Source organism: Crocodylus siamensis, chromosome 3 (genome assembly GCF_052110815.1).
Source record: "Crocodylus siamensis isolate JL-2025a chromosome 3, ASM5211081v1, whole genome shotgun sequence".
Taxonomy (NCBI): domain Eukaryota; kingdom Metazoa; phylum Chordata; order Crocodylia; family Crocodylidae; genus Crocodylus; species Crocodylus siamensis.
Window position 1 is genome coordinate 165,913,692 of NC_143397.1, and position 17,746 is coordinate 165,931,437.

A 17,746-nucleotide genomic window follows, 5' to 3' on the forward strand; every position below is an offset into this window, starting at 1 on the left:
CGGTTCGTTTCTTTGCAGGCTCGCAAAGAATCTCAGACATACACTTATTAGCAGCACAAAAGGTGTATTTGCAAATAGGGTCAGAGCAGAGTCAAAGACTCAGATTACTCCGAACCCCTGAAGAATTTTTCAGCCCGTATTTATCCTTTCCCTCCTGGGCACGTGTGCAGAAACAGGAACTCTTACAGCTCATTTCTGTTTCATACAAACATATGTGTGGTTACATCACTTCATCCATCGCGTGTACATTATAATTAACTACTTAAGTATGCAGGACGGAGAAGTAAATATGCATCAGCTAATTGCGCGTGCTCAGAAAGTTCTTTAGGTCACCAAGACTTTAAATCCCCCCCCTTTCAAGGACACAGTCAGTTGAATTCCAGCTTCTGTAATCTGCATGAGAAAAGCTAGGGGGAGGCTGGGGGAGAGTGTGATTTAGTATAAGAAGAACTGTGGCAAGGCTGGCCAAGAAAAAAAAAGTCCTTGGCAGTGTTTTTTCCTTATCAGGTACGAGATGCAAACTGTGCATTTCTAACAACACTCCATTTCTAACAATATTATAACAATACTCCATTTCTAACAAGAGAACAGTTTTTCTGCCTGTGTATTCAGTTGATTCCCTCTTGTCTTTGTGCAATGGCTTTTGCTTTCTCTATTTAAGTTTGTAACCCTCCATCTCCACTACCCAACCATATGTGATGATGAAGCATAAGTCCATTTATTGTTCAGGAACACCCCTATCTGTCTTCCTAGACTGTGACAGACTGACTACTATAGAACTTTCTAAACACTGAGGGACAAAACAACGTTGTATTTACTTTAATGGGTTCCTTTCTTGCAGTTGCAAGTTTTACCCAGGGCTAAATTCTCCTTGTTTTATGCATATTAACCTTTCACTTTGGAGTCAGTGGGTTAGATCCTCAGCTGATGCGCATTGTTCCATCTCCAGTGACAGCAGTAAAGCTGGCTTGATCCACCCCAGATGGGAACTCAGGCTAACATGAAAACTCATATGAAAGAAGTAAAAGATGTTGTGTGGATTTTTATTTTGTTCTCTTTGCTGTTCCAAACGTATACTGCAAGGTGTCTATACACATGCTCTGGAGTGGCGGGGGCTGCATTTTAATTAGAATGGTTCTCAGGAGCCACTCTCATTAAAATGCCCCTAGTGTCTCATGTATTCAGCATCCCACATTTCAAAATGGCAGTGGGGGCACTTTAACTAAAGCTCATTCGATGAGCTTTAGTTAAAGCACGACTGTCACCATTGTGAAATGCGGGACACTGAATACACTTGATACTGAAGCATGCTGGAGCATTCTGATTAGAACACTCCAGCAGACTCGATTAATTGAGTTGGAGCATGTGTAAAAGAGAAGGATCCTTGGCTTCTCTATCAAGCTCTCTAAGGAAAATATACTTTTTGTTTGGAAAACAGTTTGCTGTTTTTGTCTTTTTAAAGAATTTCTAAGATACATATATGTCAAGTTTTAATACACCCATCACTTAATTTTAATCCTTCAGGATGTATTCTTTGGCTGAAGCTTAGTCTCAGTAGACCTATTTCTCCAAGACTGAGAGATTTCCTAATTGAAGGGATTGTTTTTTAAATGTCAAAGATGAACTACTCTATTTGAAGAGGATAATTTCAAAATACGACCTTGCAACTGCTTCTTTCCCTTTAGCTTTTCATCTAGTAGCATTGACGTGTTCAACACTTGCTTAATAACATTTTATTTCATTGGCTTTTTCTGTGAAACAAGCAATCTTTCATGCTTTATATTAGGTTGTCTCTACCAGAAGTGGATCATAAGATGGTGAATCAGGAATACTAATTTCTACTAGTAAAATTTCCATTCCATCTAGATGTGATGCATCAAAGTCTAATTGGAAAGCTTCATTACATTGGCTTGATTCCAAAGTAATACGTAATGAGATTTTTATGATGAGTTGAGATGTAAACATAAGAATTTTAACTGCGTGGGAAGTTTTCTCCAAATTAGACTTTTCCTTAACTTCCCACATTCAAATGTTCTTGAATAAGAATATGATGGTTTGTTATATAAACATAGAGAGGCATTCAATCATTTTAGATATCCAGTTTTGCTGTTAAAGTGTGGTTGAGACCTTATCAAAGGTCCTGGAGTTTCCACAATTCATGTGCCAGGGGAAGAGAACATTGTTACAGACGCTCTGTAATGGAGGATCAATATGTGGAAGAAGGCTTCACAATGTAAAATGTGCTTGTTTTATATTGCCAAGGACAAAGCATAGATTGCAACCTTTTGGGGCAGAGAATGTGCTGTAACCTATGTCTGTAAGTAACAGTGTAAATTTAGACGGAGATGCTCATAGTTTTTAGTGTCATTAGTAAGCATCAACATTCAAAATGATTTGAGGCCTCAGAATAAAAAATATATTATGTTTTCCTTTGTTTTGGATCAAAGAATTAATTGCCTATTTTTCATCAAAACTGTGTCAAGGTTACTATTGTGTCTCCTTGTAGGAATGTTAGCAGGCCATTGTTTAATCTGTTTAAAGAAGTATTGCATTATAATTTGAAATCCTGTAATAAAGATTAACTCCTCCTGTTTGATAGATACTACCTTGCTTACTATTGCTATTGTAGGAATCTGTCGGAGAATTGAGCCAAATTCAGAGGACTTTCAATTGGTTTAACTTGTACTTTCTCTGATGTGCAACAAGATGACGGGGTGTGAATCTATGAATGGGAGTTGTACTCATTTAATTTTTACGTTCTTTTGACAAGCAGTAAAATGAGGGTGTGAGTGGGTGGAGTGTGCATGTGTGTGTACAAAGCAGAAAATCTGAGATGTTTGTAGAAGGTTTGAACATCCCTCTTTTGTATTTCTAGAATCTATTCAATCACTACTTTACCATGTTCAAGTCAGAAGAGGTTAGATGAAATCTGAAGTATGACAGCTGAAAAAGAAAACCCAAAAGAGTTCTAATCTTTTTTCAGGCTAGGGACAGACATTACACATAACCCGGTTTAAATGATCAGGAACTGTTTAAACCTGTAATAGAACAGATGTTTGGTGCGCATAAAACAGTTTGAAAATGGCTGAAACTGGTTTGAGATAAACCTGGTTGAATGTAGTATTAGACTTAAACTGATTTGGCTCAACCAGGTTTATGCCCTTGCTGGTTTAAGATAAAACAGACACCCCCAGCATGCTCTCTGAGCTGGACAGGGCTCTCTGCTTCACAGCAGGTCTGGCCTCCCCCCTCTGCCACCTAGCTGCATCTCCAGCACAGACTGTGGATTGCTCCTGCCTCCCTTCACCACTCCCTGCTAAGCAGGAATTCCCTTCTGCTTTCCTGAGAGGTGTCTATTAGCTAGCAGACCACATGCTGGGTATGGTCCCTGCTGAATCAACAGGTACAATCAACAGGCAGAATCAACAGGTATCTGGTAACGTCCCACTTTTCTTAATGGGGTGATAAATACTGTTATCAATTTTCTGCAGGGCTAATCAGAGCATCCTTTTGAGGCCTGGCCATGCCCTCCCTCAGCTCAGTGCTGTAGAAGGGAAGGGAGGGCTGCTCTAGCACCCTCCAGCATCTAGCCTGAGCCACTGCAGGCATGTGCCTGCATGTCTGGGATGTCTGTGCAGTTACAAACCTGTTCAGCCTAGCCTAGACTAACATGCAAAGATTGAATCAATTCAGGCTTTTTGAATGTCTGTCCCTAGCCTCAATGTAGGCTTATCTTTATGCCATTAATCATCAGTTTTGATCGTATTTTAGACCTATTCTTCTAAATTTGATTAATGTTGGTGACTTAGTATAAGGTTTTATGGACTTGGGAGCATAAAGGTAAAGAACACTTCTGTTTGACTTTGTAAATAAATTCACCAAATTCTGGTGCTGGACCTTTTCCATATCTGAGCTTGTTCTCTCACTAGTGGCTACAGACTCTAGTCTTCTGGAATTCCCTGTAACCTTCTAGAATTTCCATTAGGAGTCATAACTTCTAGACACTATATTAAGACACATCATAAATAACAATGATTTGAAGATTTGTCCTCATTGTTTATTAGTTTTGGTGGATGGTGGTGAAAAATTCTTGCTCTGTTTTTGCTGTGTAGGCTGTCCCAGATATCAGTAGTTACTGGCATATGTTGCACATACATGCTGTCTTGCTTACTTTTGCTTCTCTTTAGAATGATTGATGTGTTTTGTGGCATCTGTTCACAAGAAGAGCACTGTAGGTTTATGCGCCTTCTATCCATGACACTTTCAAGAAGTCAAAATATCCCCCCACAGATATTTAATGTCACATTGGTAATAAGAAAGAAAAACTATTTTGCAATAATGGATCAAATAGATATTTTTAAGCAGAAAGATAAGGGTTCCTTGGAGATCACTGTTACTGCCGTATATGTTGGTTTCTCTTTTTTTAATACTGTTGGTTTGTAATATTTTTTTAGTTTGCTTTGTCCTGTTGCTGGTATGACTTGCAGGTGTGTTCAGTTTGGACCCATTGTACCACTGCTGGGCTCAATTAGGTGGCTGGCTCTCTTTTTTTCTGTAACTGAAATGAATAATTATGTTTTAAAATGTATTTTCATATTAATATTCATAATTTCACTAATTATATGAACATTTCTCAGTGTTATTGCTTCACTGGGATATTATGGTCATATTTATTTCACTGTAACATTTTTTGGGTTAGTTTGCCACATCCTTCATCTGACTCAGAGTTTTTAGGAGTGGTGTCAGGTCAAATGACCATGAGCAAACAAGTAAATATTACTTTCCATTTCTTACTGAAATTAATATTTCACAATTGTATATTTTCAAAGATCATTTGCCATGGGTGGACTGGTAATGTGTAGAGAAGCTTTTTCTTCTAGATCACCTGGTAGGAATCTGATCCATTGCCTGAGGAACTAAATGTTATTGGCATCTGATGCCTGTTTGGCAGCTGCGTAACAAGTTGGTAGTCTGAGTCCATTGCCTGGTAAAGTTATTCATCATAAAAGGGCTACCGTACAAAATTCAGTGCCATGTGGAGACACCAACAGTAATTTGTTGAGAGCTGTCTTGGATACTGGAAGCAGTTAACTGTAAGAGTGTGGTTTTATTTATCCTGTTGGGAACCAGGGCTGAGAAGAATGGATGGAGCGCCACACTGCTGCAGTTATACTACTTCTGGTATCTGAATTAGCTCATGTAGGGTGCAGTCAGAAGTGTTAACTTTTGCCCAATCTGTGCACAGAAAGTAGTTTATAGCTGTGACCAAACACAAGTGCATGGCTGCAAGCAGCTTAAAAAATGGCCAATTTGAAAATCTGTCCCTCATAGCGTGTTTCAAAATGTAGTATCTTCTGTAAAATCTGTCTGCAGAGTTCCCAGCTTGTTGCTGTTTTCAGAATGGGAGTGGGGAAAGGGAGTGAAGGGAATTCAGTTTAGGGTGTGGGGTGGGCGTACTGGAGCTCTTCTGAGGTGCCAGGGGGCTCTAATTCATGCAACCCACCCTTTGCATCAGCTGTGGAGCCCCAGGAACAAAGCAATGGATCACTGTTTATAAACTAGGTAAAAAAGAGAAACCAGAAAAAAGGACTACTTATATATTTTACATGAAACAGTTAATTGAGGGAAATGCATAATCAATTCCTGGAGCAGGGATCAGAAATTAGGTCTCATTTTTCCCCAGGTAATTGTCATAATTAGTTGTCTACAGAATTATGCACCCTCTTGCTTCATCTCTTGAATTCTTTTATGAAAAGTTGCAAAGCTTCAAAGTAAGGGGTAGTCCATTCTAGAGCAGGTGTTTGGAGCACTGTTCTGTAAATCAGGAGATCTTGAGGATAAGGGGACCATAAAATCCATGTCTTCCACTTCCTGGATGCTATAGCCACTGAGCTATTACCTACAAAGGGGAGGGCACTACCACTGCTGTTGTTTATGTTTTTGAATGAAAGTAGCCACAGCCATTATGGTTTGTCACAGCTTACTCCTGGCATTGAGTGTAAGCCTGCCTTGTGGCATTTTGTGGCTATGTGAGTAAGGTCCATCCTGATTGTTCTTTGAAACGTAGCACTGCTGCCTGAAAGGCTGCGTACACATGTTCAAAGGGGCTGGGAGTATGCTCCATGGTTTTTTCTTTTGGTAGAAAAACTTACCCAGAGACCCCTGAACAGACATTCAAATAAATGCTGAGCTCCTGAAGAACACAGAACTTTCAGTGTTGATGCTGTTAGACGGGGGGGCATTGCACACACATCTCAGTGTGCTTTGCAGGTTCCTTCAGTTTGCCTAGTGACAGGTGGCAACAACTCTCCCAGGAGAAAATGATTGCAGATACCTCATTTATGTATCTGCAGCACCCATTTGGCTCTGACCCTGAAGTCATCTGATAGATCTGCTCTCTGAGGGGAATGAGGGGGAAGAAGTCTTGCCTGAGTAGTGAGAGAGGGAAGCGACCGAACCCAAGGATGTTTTCTACTCTCTCTCAAAATGTAAAGAAGCCAAAGAAAGCTGCTTCATCCAACTGACTAACAAAGCAAGAGATTGCCAATGAAATGTTGTCAAGAAAAGCAGAAAAACTGAGACACATAAGAAGGCAGCAGAAATAGCCCCACAATATATGGCAACATCTCACTGACCTTGAAATACTGAATGGCCAGCTACTACCATGAGCCCTGTCTTAGGTTCTCGATTGTACTGCATTTAGCTTTGGAAATACTTGTATCCCTTATCATTTTAACAAAGGATGTTGACCCTGGATTTCCTGTGAAAGTGTAGCAGAGGATGGTTGAGACTGTTGTGGGGATCAGAGGCAGCAGTGTTTCATCAAAAATTCACATAAATCTCTCTGAGGCTCCAGAATGTGTTGCTTAATTGTTTACTTGTGCAAGAGATTCGTACAAACCACAAAGAATTTAATTTATGTACCAGTGCTTGAAAATGTGTGTGTAATATTCATACTAACTTAGTTTAGGACCTGAGTGGAGAGAGACAGTATGGAGAGAGTGCCACGAAAGTGAAGTGCTATCTTGGCTCAAAAGGTCACGGCAAAGAGTTATAGCTAGGCCATTTTAGGGGAGCTTGGAGTTCCATAACCAGTACAATAGATAAGGATTTTCTTTGTCAGACCCAACATGTTTCAAAAGCATTAAACACATAAGGATGTAAAACTCCATGTTAATTTTTGAAGCCAAAAATATCCAGAAGTAACCAAGATAGACTTCTTGAGCACACATTGTTCCAAGTATGAAAAAAAAATGATGCCGTTTGTTTGGGGGTTTTTTTCAGTTTCTCTCTCATGTGGAGAGAATAATTGCAGTACCCAAGGTACTCTTCTAGGACTAATGACATAAGAGGAAAAGGTCTTGTTCTAGATTCTCTAGAAAGAAAAAGGAACAGTTCACTGTCCAGCTACCTTCCGTGCTAATGAGCATTAATCAGAAAAAAATCATTGTAGAAGTGTGGCTATAGTCAAAAGGTTAGATTTTATCTATTTATGAAAGAATGTATTGGCTTTCCCAAAATATAAAGTGTTTTTTCTGGTGTTAATACATATTCATTCTTCTCAGAAAGTTATTTGGGTAATAGTAATTGGTGTATTTCATGTATTTGTACAGTAACGCCTAATTCCAATCTTGCATGTCCTCAGCATTGACTTCAAAGGAATTGCTTCCACTAAATGTCACCAGAAACAAAAATGGACCAGTAGTATTAGGAACTAGGAAAAAATGAAAAAGAAATACATTTAAGGCTATTAAAAATGTTAAAAATTATGGTTATTACATGGCTTTACAAAGTCTATTTGGGAATTATATATTTAAGATACTTGAATGGGAAAGTAATTTTGAAATGGGATTTAGTTCTTAAAGAAGCTTTCGGAGCTTACAGTCTCAAAAGCACAATATTCTTATCCTTTCTCAAGAATGTAGTTCTAAATACAACATGCTTACAATTTTTCTGGTACAGAGTCTTACTTTTGCTCTACGAGCTTCCAGAGAGTAGTGGTTGAATTTCCGAAGTAAAAACAAATGAACAAAAGAGGGAAAAAAAAATCCCTGAAAGGTGGGGAAAAAAAGATTAGAAAGCATACAAGATTAGCATGTAAGTAAATCATTTTAATAAATCATTCTCATTTTAAATCATTCATGTTCACTTGCATCTGGTGTTAGTTTGACTTTTAATAGTGTCAAAAACAGTTAATGAAAAGTGATGTTCATGACCAAACTTAATATGACTACATTATTTCCCTTTTGGTCATTTGTGAAGGCCAAGTTCTGTTTTCAGTTATACCCCAGGCCCTTTCTTGCTGCATATACCTGGAGAGATGCTGTAATAATACTCTGTTCAACCAACCAGGGTGATCTTGGGTCTCATTCCTGCAAGTTTTCTCATCGATAACTTCCTTTGACTTTGTCTGGAGGACAGTTTGCTTGCATCTTCATCCTAGATCATCCACATCTGGGGAAGCTGTAAGGAGCAGGGGAGAGGGGTTGGTTGTAGATTGAATGTCTATACTCTTCCCTTTTCCTGGATTAATTTCTAGTAATGGACATTTTTCACCACTAGAAATGAACATTTGTATATGGCCTAAAGGAAAATACATGGTTTTTGCCTATATTAAAAAATAATCTGATGTTCTTTTATTTAAATACAGTAGTACCGTCTCAGGGTGCATCATGGACTTGAAATATGGTTGAGGTGCCTGTTTCCATCCTCAAGAAAATCTTTCCAAATTTTAATGCTTTTAGAAGCTGCAGTTTGCACATGACAAAGAGAATTTCTCTAGAGTCTCTAAGCAGGTAAAATCTCCAAAGTTTCCATCTGTGCTATGCACTCTCAGCCTTCTTTCAGCCCTTGCGGCTGACCAGACAGACTGATACTTAATAGTTGGTGAGGAAAATAGTGAGGAGAAAAATTGGATGAGCATGTAGCAACTAAAGGGAAACTGGGACTGGTTTGATAATGACACAAAAACTAAGAGGTGGAAACTGGGAAGGAGGGAGAGAGAAGTAAAACTGGCTGGTCAGAGAAATTGGGACAAAAGAGCTAGGATGAGAGCATGAGGAACAAGTCTAGGGAGGGAGACCTGACTGAATGTGGGAAGGAAGGGACCAATTATACAAGGAGCCGGTGGGGAAGAGGGGTAGAGTTGCTGGGTAAGGAGATGGACTGTATATGGGGACTTGAGTGAGGGAATTGGGACTGTAAGTTTGGATGGGGAAAATAAATTGGAATGACTGTGAAAAGTGTAAACAGTTTGCTTTAAGTTTTCTGGAGAGCTTGTATTCTATGGCAAATGTTTAATTTTTGTAAATTGTATTTTGTTTTTTAAATAAGAAAATAATGTATCAATAGGCTGTGATATTTAACAGGGGTTTATAAGGAGTTAAGCGTCCAGCTCCCTTGGCATTTGGTGAGTTGTCACCTAATTCCTTTGCCCTCGTAGAAATACCAGTGTTAAGAATCATCAGCTTCTCCTTGTCCCTTGCCCTCTTGCTTTCAAAGATATTCTTAGGAATAACTGAGTATTGTAATGTGTGAGCAGTATCAGCTTTGTATTTTTGCCAACCACCTTCTTTTTCAGTGGGCTAAGTATTTTGTCTGCAGCACTTTTTCCACTGAAGGTTTTTATCCACACGTTTTTGTTTCCTGGTAAATTAGCATGAAAATTGAACCAAGATGAAGTCTAAAAGTAGCAATCCCCCCCCCCAAATATCCTTGCAGAGCATTCTTAATAAATTTTCAGCTGTAAAGTTGTTAAACACGATATAAGTACCATGCAATATCCTGCTGAAGATGGAAGAAATATGGCTTCATTAGAGTTGGATGAATCGATTCCTCTTCATGCTAATGCACACACATCAATCTAGGGAGGATGTTGCTAAGAATAATATATAATACACTCAAGCCTACAGTAAAAGCTTACCAAAAAATCTATTTTTACATAGTTCTTGAAAGAAGGAAGCTGCAGCAGACAGCAAATTAATTCTGTTGCTAAAAAGCCACTTCTGTTAATGTAAGATAAATACAAAACAATTTAAGTGGATAGCTAATTTTGTCTTAAGCTTGCTATGCCCTTCACCATTTATTTATTTATTTATTTATTTATTTATTTATTGCTGTTGTCACTGTCTTGCTACAGTTAATATTACTTCTTATAAATCAGGATGCAGTTGACTTCTGCAGTACCACAGTGCTCTTTTGGTGGGCAGGAAGACCTTGGGTTGAACAGTTTATCAAAGCTTTAAAAAAGCAGAATATTTCCTCACTCAAGAAACCCTTTTTTTCCCCCCCTCTCAAAATGAATTCTTCTGAGGAATTATGATTCTAGGACTACTTCCTCCCTTTCTAATGTATACATTCAGTGTGCTCTCCAGAGTTTCTTATTCAGCTTTGAAAACTTAATATTTTCCACAGTTTGAGGACTCTTAAGCTGTAGAAGACCACAAAATGTTGCATGCTTATAACTTAAAAAACATAAAAATCTGATTATACTCCAATTTTTAGTGTGCATTTTTTTTTTTAAGAATAGGTAAATGTATCCAAAAAGTTACTAGGCAGACAAAAAGGCAGCAGCAAATCTTTAAAGTTCAGGAACTTGCTACATAATAGTTGTTTGTAGAATTATATTGAAAATTAAAAGCTAAAAAATAAATAAAGGATATGTGATTTTGTTTACATTGGGAATCAAATAAAGGGGTAATGGGTAAGAGGTTGTCCTTCAGAGTTGGATATTGCAGAATATACTTGCGCATCTTGTGCTAAATTTAAGTGTTGGTTTAGGCAGAAGGCAGTGGAGGGTGGCCCTGTGACTAACTGTCTCAGAGAGGCAGGAACTTTAGTAAGCAACCACCTACCTTGTCACATGCTCTGAATGGACTGCTGGAAAGAAAAGCTTTTATATAAAAGGGAAAGGCACAGCGGGAGGGGACACTGCTAAGAGACATTTAAATGTTGGCTGTTTTGGAACTATTTTTAAGAAAACCTTTCTAGTTGTCAGTAGTGTAACCGATGGGTGGACAAGTGGGGTATGACCCCCAGGTACGAGCAAGGGAAACCTCCCTTGCTCATACCTTCTCCACCCCACACCTTTCCTGAAGCAGCACTGTCAGCCACACCTGCTGCTATGTTACCCCTCTGTAACAGTAGCTGCTGTTTGCTCTGCCCAGAGGTTCACTCCCAGGCTAAGCTGCTTTTGCAGGAGGAAGGTTTTGGAGAGGGTTAATCCTCTGGCCTCCATTTTTCACCACCAAATTTCAGTTCTTAAATTAGTGCTCTGTGCAAGATTAGCGACAGGTTCTGTGCTAACCCCTGCAACTTCAGCTTGCCCCAGGAGCAGACTCTAACAGTTATGCCTCTGCTATTTATTATTACCACTTTCAAACAGAAAATTGTACTTCATGATGTAAACATAATAAGAAACTGAAATCATGGCCTCTATTTTCCGGAGCAGGGGTGTCAAGCTCATCTGGCCAGCACACAAGGCCTGCCCAGCAGGGTACCATGTGCAGCATGCTCCCCATGCTGGCCCCCTGGGCAGCAGGTGGGTGGTACATGCCAGCCCCACTGCAGGCGTTGCACAGGCTGGGCCCAGTTCTGCAAGCAGTTCCCACCGCTCAGAGGCTGGCACAGGGCATGCGCTGCATGCAGCACTTGGCCAGATGAGGGCCAGTCTAGATCAGGCCTCAGGCTCTTTGCATGCTGGAGCCAGTGTGGAGGGCTGGTGTGATGGGGTACCACAGGCAGCACATGCCCTGTGATGGACAGATACGCTGTGTGTAGAGCCCACGATGCCAGGTCCATCCTGCGCGCTACAGACAGGACAAGCAAGGCCGGTGTATATTGCATGCGGGCTGGACACAGCTAGCATGGGAAGTGTACTGCATGTGATGCCCTGCTGGACCGGCCCTGCATACTGGCTCTGGCACAGCCTGATCTAGACCAGCCCCTGAGCCAGCATGCAAGGTTGGTCTGGCATGACCATCGCATGGCATGCAAGGTTGGTCAACCTTTTTGAATATGGGGCCGGATTGTGAACTTTTTATCACCCAGTGGGCCAGCAACCCTACTGCACCTGCCTGTTACTGTAAGGTTCATGGTAGTTGCTGGTGGGCAGGGGCAGGAGGGACCCATTCTGCATCCAGCCAGCTACTGCCCCAGAGACTGAAGGGGAGAAATAAATAGCTCCACATCCCCAACCCCGCAAGCTCCTCCTGTCCCCAGCAGCTTGTGGGAAGCTGGCTTCAGCCGCATGCTGCTCTGGATGGGACGGACCCAGCCGGGTCAACACCAGCCAGGAAAAGCAGCATGCAGCTGAAGTCGGCTCCTCACATGCTGCTGCGGACGAGAGGAGCCTGGCTGGGTCTGCACCGGCCAGCAGAAGCGGCAGTGGAGCCATGTGCCACTTGGGACAGGATGAGCCTGGCCAGAGCCGCAGGGGCTCAGCTGCATTTTCCCTCTGCCTGTACCAGTCAGTCCTGAGTGACACATGGCTCCGCCACCGCTTCTGCTGGACAAGCCGGCTTTAGACTTGACACCCTGTGCAGTGAACAGTGGCTGCAGCACTGGATCCAACCTGAATGCTCGACCAACTCTGCACACAGTATATGGGGTCAGTCCAAGGCCCACAGGCCAATTCATACAGCTCTGTGGGCTCAGTCCAGTCTGCCTGCCATAGGTTTAATACCCCTATTTTAAAGTTCTTTTTTAATGCTTTCTTAGTGCAAACCCCAATTTACTGGTGAGCAGGGACTACCTTTTCATTCTAGATATGTAAAGTGCTTTTTATTTTAAAAATGCCTTGGGCACTACTACAGCACAACTAATAATACAAACAATATTTAAAGTACAAAACAAGAAGGTATTGCAAGCTCACAAAATGCCAGAAAATTCCATGTGTTTTGGGACATGTTCTGTTTAGAATGAAGTTGGTTTAAACAGAAGAATAAATAATGGCTTTTAATATTGTTTGAAACCAGAGGGGGCAAACCTTTCTGGAAGATGCGCCAAAAATTAAGCCATGTGCCTTCTAAGTGTCACTTCTGATCCTCCATCCTTGCTCAATTTGCTGCTCTGCTTTCTGTTCCTAGCCCTGTACTCTTTGCCTGATCTTCTGCTCTGCTTTCTGCTTCTTTCCCTGTGCTCCCTGCCCAACTTGCTGCTTTGCTTTCTGCCCTATCTGCCACTGTGCTGCCTGTCTCCTCCCTGATCTGCCACATACCCTACACACAGGCTGCCCATGCTACTTGTAACATCCATATCGCAGGTTGACCAGCCCTACTTCAAAATATTTGTGCTAAGTCATGCAGCAAAATATATGTGGCATTTTCAGCAAAGTCTTTAAATTAGGAAAAATTAAGAAAGGAACGTAAGGCAGATTCACTTCAAGAGCTTGTGTTGATGTTTTTAGTAACAATTTCAAGACCATATTAAATAATTTGTAACATGTTGGCAATCTAGGTTCACTTCTAGCTGTAGTTTGCCTCTGATTTAGAAATAGGTTATGTGACATTCTCAGTGATTGTTGTTTATGGTATCTGTCTGCCAATACCAATATTTGGAATGGTGTTTCTAAGGTGGGAGTCTAATGTATTTTAAAAACTGTGATGTACAGAAGGATAGCTGAGGGAAGGGGTCACATTTATGTGATAAAAAGCTTTCATTCCATCTTAGCAGAACTTTGGGTGCTTCAACTAAATAAACTAGAGCCGACTTCAGTTGCATTTATCTAAAGTGAAGAACATTTAATATTTGCATTTTTGCTGCTTTTTAAGAGTTTGATTGCTGTTGTTATATCCTTTAGACTGCAATAACCCTGGGGAAAAAAGAGTTCTGGAGTTTTTTAACTAAAGGCTCTAGGATGCAGTGGCAAGAAAAGTGTAAGCAGATAATATACAGATATTAATACATGAAGGGAATCATAGAATCAATGAGTCGGAAGGGACCTAGACAGATCATCTAGTCTGATCCCCTGTCATGGGCAGGAAGGAGCACTGGGGGTGGCAGGGGTCATAAGACCCCAGCCAGGTGCCTATCCAGTCTCCTCTTGAAGACTTCCAGGGAAGGTGAGAGCACTGCCTCTCTGGGAAGCCGATTCCAGGCTCTGGCTACCCTTACTGTGAATAATAACGTTTAAATTGGTATGAACGTTATATCTACGCATGTTAAATTTTCCTTTAGCATGTGTATCATCTGAAAGTTCAAACATCCACATATAATGCAAATTTTAAATGAAGTGGAAATATGCACATTCAAATAAGAGTAAAGCATATCACTTCTGTTTTAGGGGTATGTTTTCAGTTACATAATATAGTGGGGGTTTTTCACTCCCAGGCTAAGCTGCTTTTGTAGGAGGAAGGTTTTGGAGAAGGTTAATCCTCTGGCCTCTGGCCTTTGTTCTAGGTATTATATTAACAAGTCTGGATGTTTTTATTTGCTTGATCTAAAACATAATGGTAGTGAAGCAGGGGGTGGAGCTCGAGTACTGGGAACCACATGTGTGCTACAGAGAGCCCCACATGATAGAGGCGGGTTGGCCTGGCTGCCCTCCTTGCTGCTATGTGCTGCTCCGGCTGGAGCCATGCACCACCAGGCAGCAGCACCTACGTGGGTCACAGGCACCCCAGTGGCCTGCTGCTGCCACTGGTGGCGGGGCTGTGTGCCATGTGTGGGGGAGTAGAGGAAAAGAAAGAGAAATTCATATTGGTGATATTTTAAAATCTCTTGCTCCCAGTTTTATACAAAGTATATCCTCCTCGATAGAAAAGAGATTTTAAGATACCACTGATATGAGTTTCTCTTTCTCTTCCTCTTCCTCTTTCAATGTCTTTTTGACAGTTTTCCTACCATGGGATCTTTTGTTTGGTTTTATCATCTGTTGTTTATCTTTGCTCATTGCAGCACTCTTCTTAAGATGAAAATTATGTTATTTCAAGGATAAATAATAACATTTGGGTTTTGGTTCTATACCTTGCGTGTTTCAAAAAAAAAAAAAAAAAAAAGTTTATATGGTAGTGTTAAATTGCTCCCTGAAAAATGAGGGTGGGTGGGGAGAGGGGGAAATGGATTAAAAATGTTCTTGGCTAACCTAATTATCTTGAATAATTCTTTATAATAATAATGATAATAATTTCCTGAATTCAGCCTTGTTACATGGTTATTTTGGGTGGTTTCTGGAGCTCTTAACCCCTGGACTGTTTGCATATTAACACCTGCAACTAGTTTTAAGCACTCCTTATGAAGCTCAATTATGTCACTCCAGGGCAAGTTTATCTATGATCCATATTACCCAGCTTGTGTTACACCTAAGGTGCAGCCACTCTAGGCTATACCTTAGTATAAACATCTCCCACACCCCCTCCTCTGCTGGGCCAGATCACTCCCCCCCTCAATCTCAGCACTCCAGATTTCCTCTCGCTGCCTTCCTGCCCTCCTCCCCAGCTCATTTGTGGCTGCCTGTGCTGCTTGTCCTGTGGGAGCAGGCAGAGAAGGGTTAGATCTGCCTACCAGTTGCTGCTGCTGCTCCTGCTCTCAGCACCCCAAAACATCAGCAGCGGGAAAGACAGGTTAACTTTTTCCCTGCCAGCTTCCCTAGGACAGACAGCACAGGCAGCCCAAGTAAGTAATGCCCCAGAGGCAGCAGGGCAGGAGAGGCAGGGGGGAACTCCAAGGGGAAGGGGGGAGCGTGGGAGCTGCAGGGGGCAGCGGTACAGACTGGAGGATCCTCTGGGACCAGGGGGTAGGAGGAGGCCTGGAATGGGAAGGCGTGGGAAGAGGGGAGGCTGGGTTTTTACCTTTCAGTTCCCCAGGCCCCTGCTGGCTTGAATGTGATTGCTCCAAAGCTTTGAGCTAGCACTGACACAGATCACTATGTGCAGATCACAGTGCAGTGTGTAACAGGGCCCTAACATCCCCACATGCTCAGGACTGGTATGGGAGTCCTTTTCATCATCCCTACTCCTGCCTATTTAGTTAGGTCTCACCTTTCTTGGGAGTGGCAGAAAGTTTAAATCCAGCCTCAAAGCCCAGAGGGCTACATGCTCAGCTTCTCTCACACATAAGGTTTGGTAGTCCTTTATTTTCAAGGTTACTGGTTTCACTCCAGAAAGATAAGAGCAGATACAGGGGAACTCTGGTCTACCCTGTCATCTGTGTTTCAGCTCAGAAGCCCTGTAGACAGGTAGTGATTCTTTTTAATTCTTCATCAGTGCTCTGGGCTGTTTTCTGCCTTTCCTGTTTATCAGCCTCTCTCTCTAGAGTGACTGACTTGGGAGATGCTGTAGAGTGAATAACGTGAAGTCTTTTCACAGCTCCTTCCATATTCACCACCTGGTGCTCCTTTCTGGCTAAGCTGCAGTCCTCTGGCTGTTGCATCTAACCAGGTCCTTAGTCACAAATTGAGAGCTAATTAGCTACTCTTGTGTATATATATCTCTTTCTGATGCATTGTCAGGCATGTATACATCATCACAGTTCCTTGATGATCTGTAACTATGATTAGTGGTCTACTTAAATCATGGGGAAACTAAACATGGGTCGCTTGTGGTGTCGTGTGTTGGCTGCGGTATAAATAGCAGATTCCACAGATGTTTTCTGGATGTGCTTATACACAATATACAACAAAGTAAATGATATGTAGAGTTGTACAAAAAAGTTTAGAAATAATAATTTCTGCTTACCTTAATAATAACAATCCATTAAGGTGGGTACCTATGTCTTGGCAGGGTAAGGAAGGGTGAGGTGGTAGCTACCATCTTGTGTATAGCTGGAGCCAGGTGGAGCTTACCCTGGGTCAAGCATCTTCTGCCTTTCATGTCTCCCCTCCAAGCAGTGCCTTCCCTCAGGGTAGGCTGTGAGGCTGAGCCACAGTGGCAGTGAGGACCACTGGCTCCCGCTGGGGTCTCAGTATTTTTTTTTTTTTTAATTTTTATATTTTTTGGTTGATTTTTGCAGACAATCCCATATTTCACGTTTTTTCTGCAAAATCTGTGGTATCACAAATTGAGTAGAACCTTAACTGTAATAATAAGATCATAAGAAAGTAGGGCTGGAAGGACCTCACAAAATCATTTAGTCCAATACTCTGCTCAAGGAAGAATCATCCCTGATTAAACCATCCCAACCAAGTGCCTATCTAACCTGCTCTTGAAATATCCAAGGATGGAGATTGCACAGTTTCTCTAGGTAGTCTAGTCTAGTTCTTGACCACCGCCATAGTCAAAATTCTTCCTAATCTCTAACCTAAATGTACTCTGCTGCAGCTTGAAACCATTGCTTATAGTGATTTCCTCCGGTCATGAAGAAAATCCCATCTTCATTCTCTCAGTAACCACCCTTAAAGTGTTTGAAGACTGTTATCAAATCCCCCTCAGTCTTCTCTTACTCAGACTAAATAACCTTACCTCTTTCTGCCTTTCCTCCTAAATATTGCTTGCCAGGCCCTTAACTATTTTTGTTGCTCTGAGTTGGACTCCTTCCAAACTGTCAACATCCATCTTGAAATGTGGGGCCCAAAAACTGGACACAGTATTCCTGTTGAGGCCTCACTTGTGCTGAACAGAAGAGAAGAATTGTTTCCTTTGATTTGCAAGTGACAGTCATGTTAACATAACCCAGTACACTGTTGCTCTTTGCAACAAGAGTACACTGTGGGCTCATATTCAGCCTATGATTTACTGTAACACCCCAGGTCCTTCTCTACAGTATTGCAGCCTAGTGAGTCTTTCCCCAGTTTGTATTTGTGTATGCAGTT

At 41.4% G+C, this 17,746-nt stretch overlaps 1 protein-coding gene across 3 annotated transcripts in view; it reads left to right on the forward strand.

Annotated features, from left to right (window-relative positions):
- The window catches only part of PIEZO2 (piezo type mechanosensitive ion channel component 2), a 503,985-nt gene that overhangs the window by 87,504 nt on the left and 398,735 nt on the right, over positions 1–17,746 (forward strand). The gene's annotated exons all lie outside the window — the stretch shown is intronic.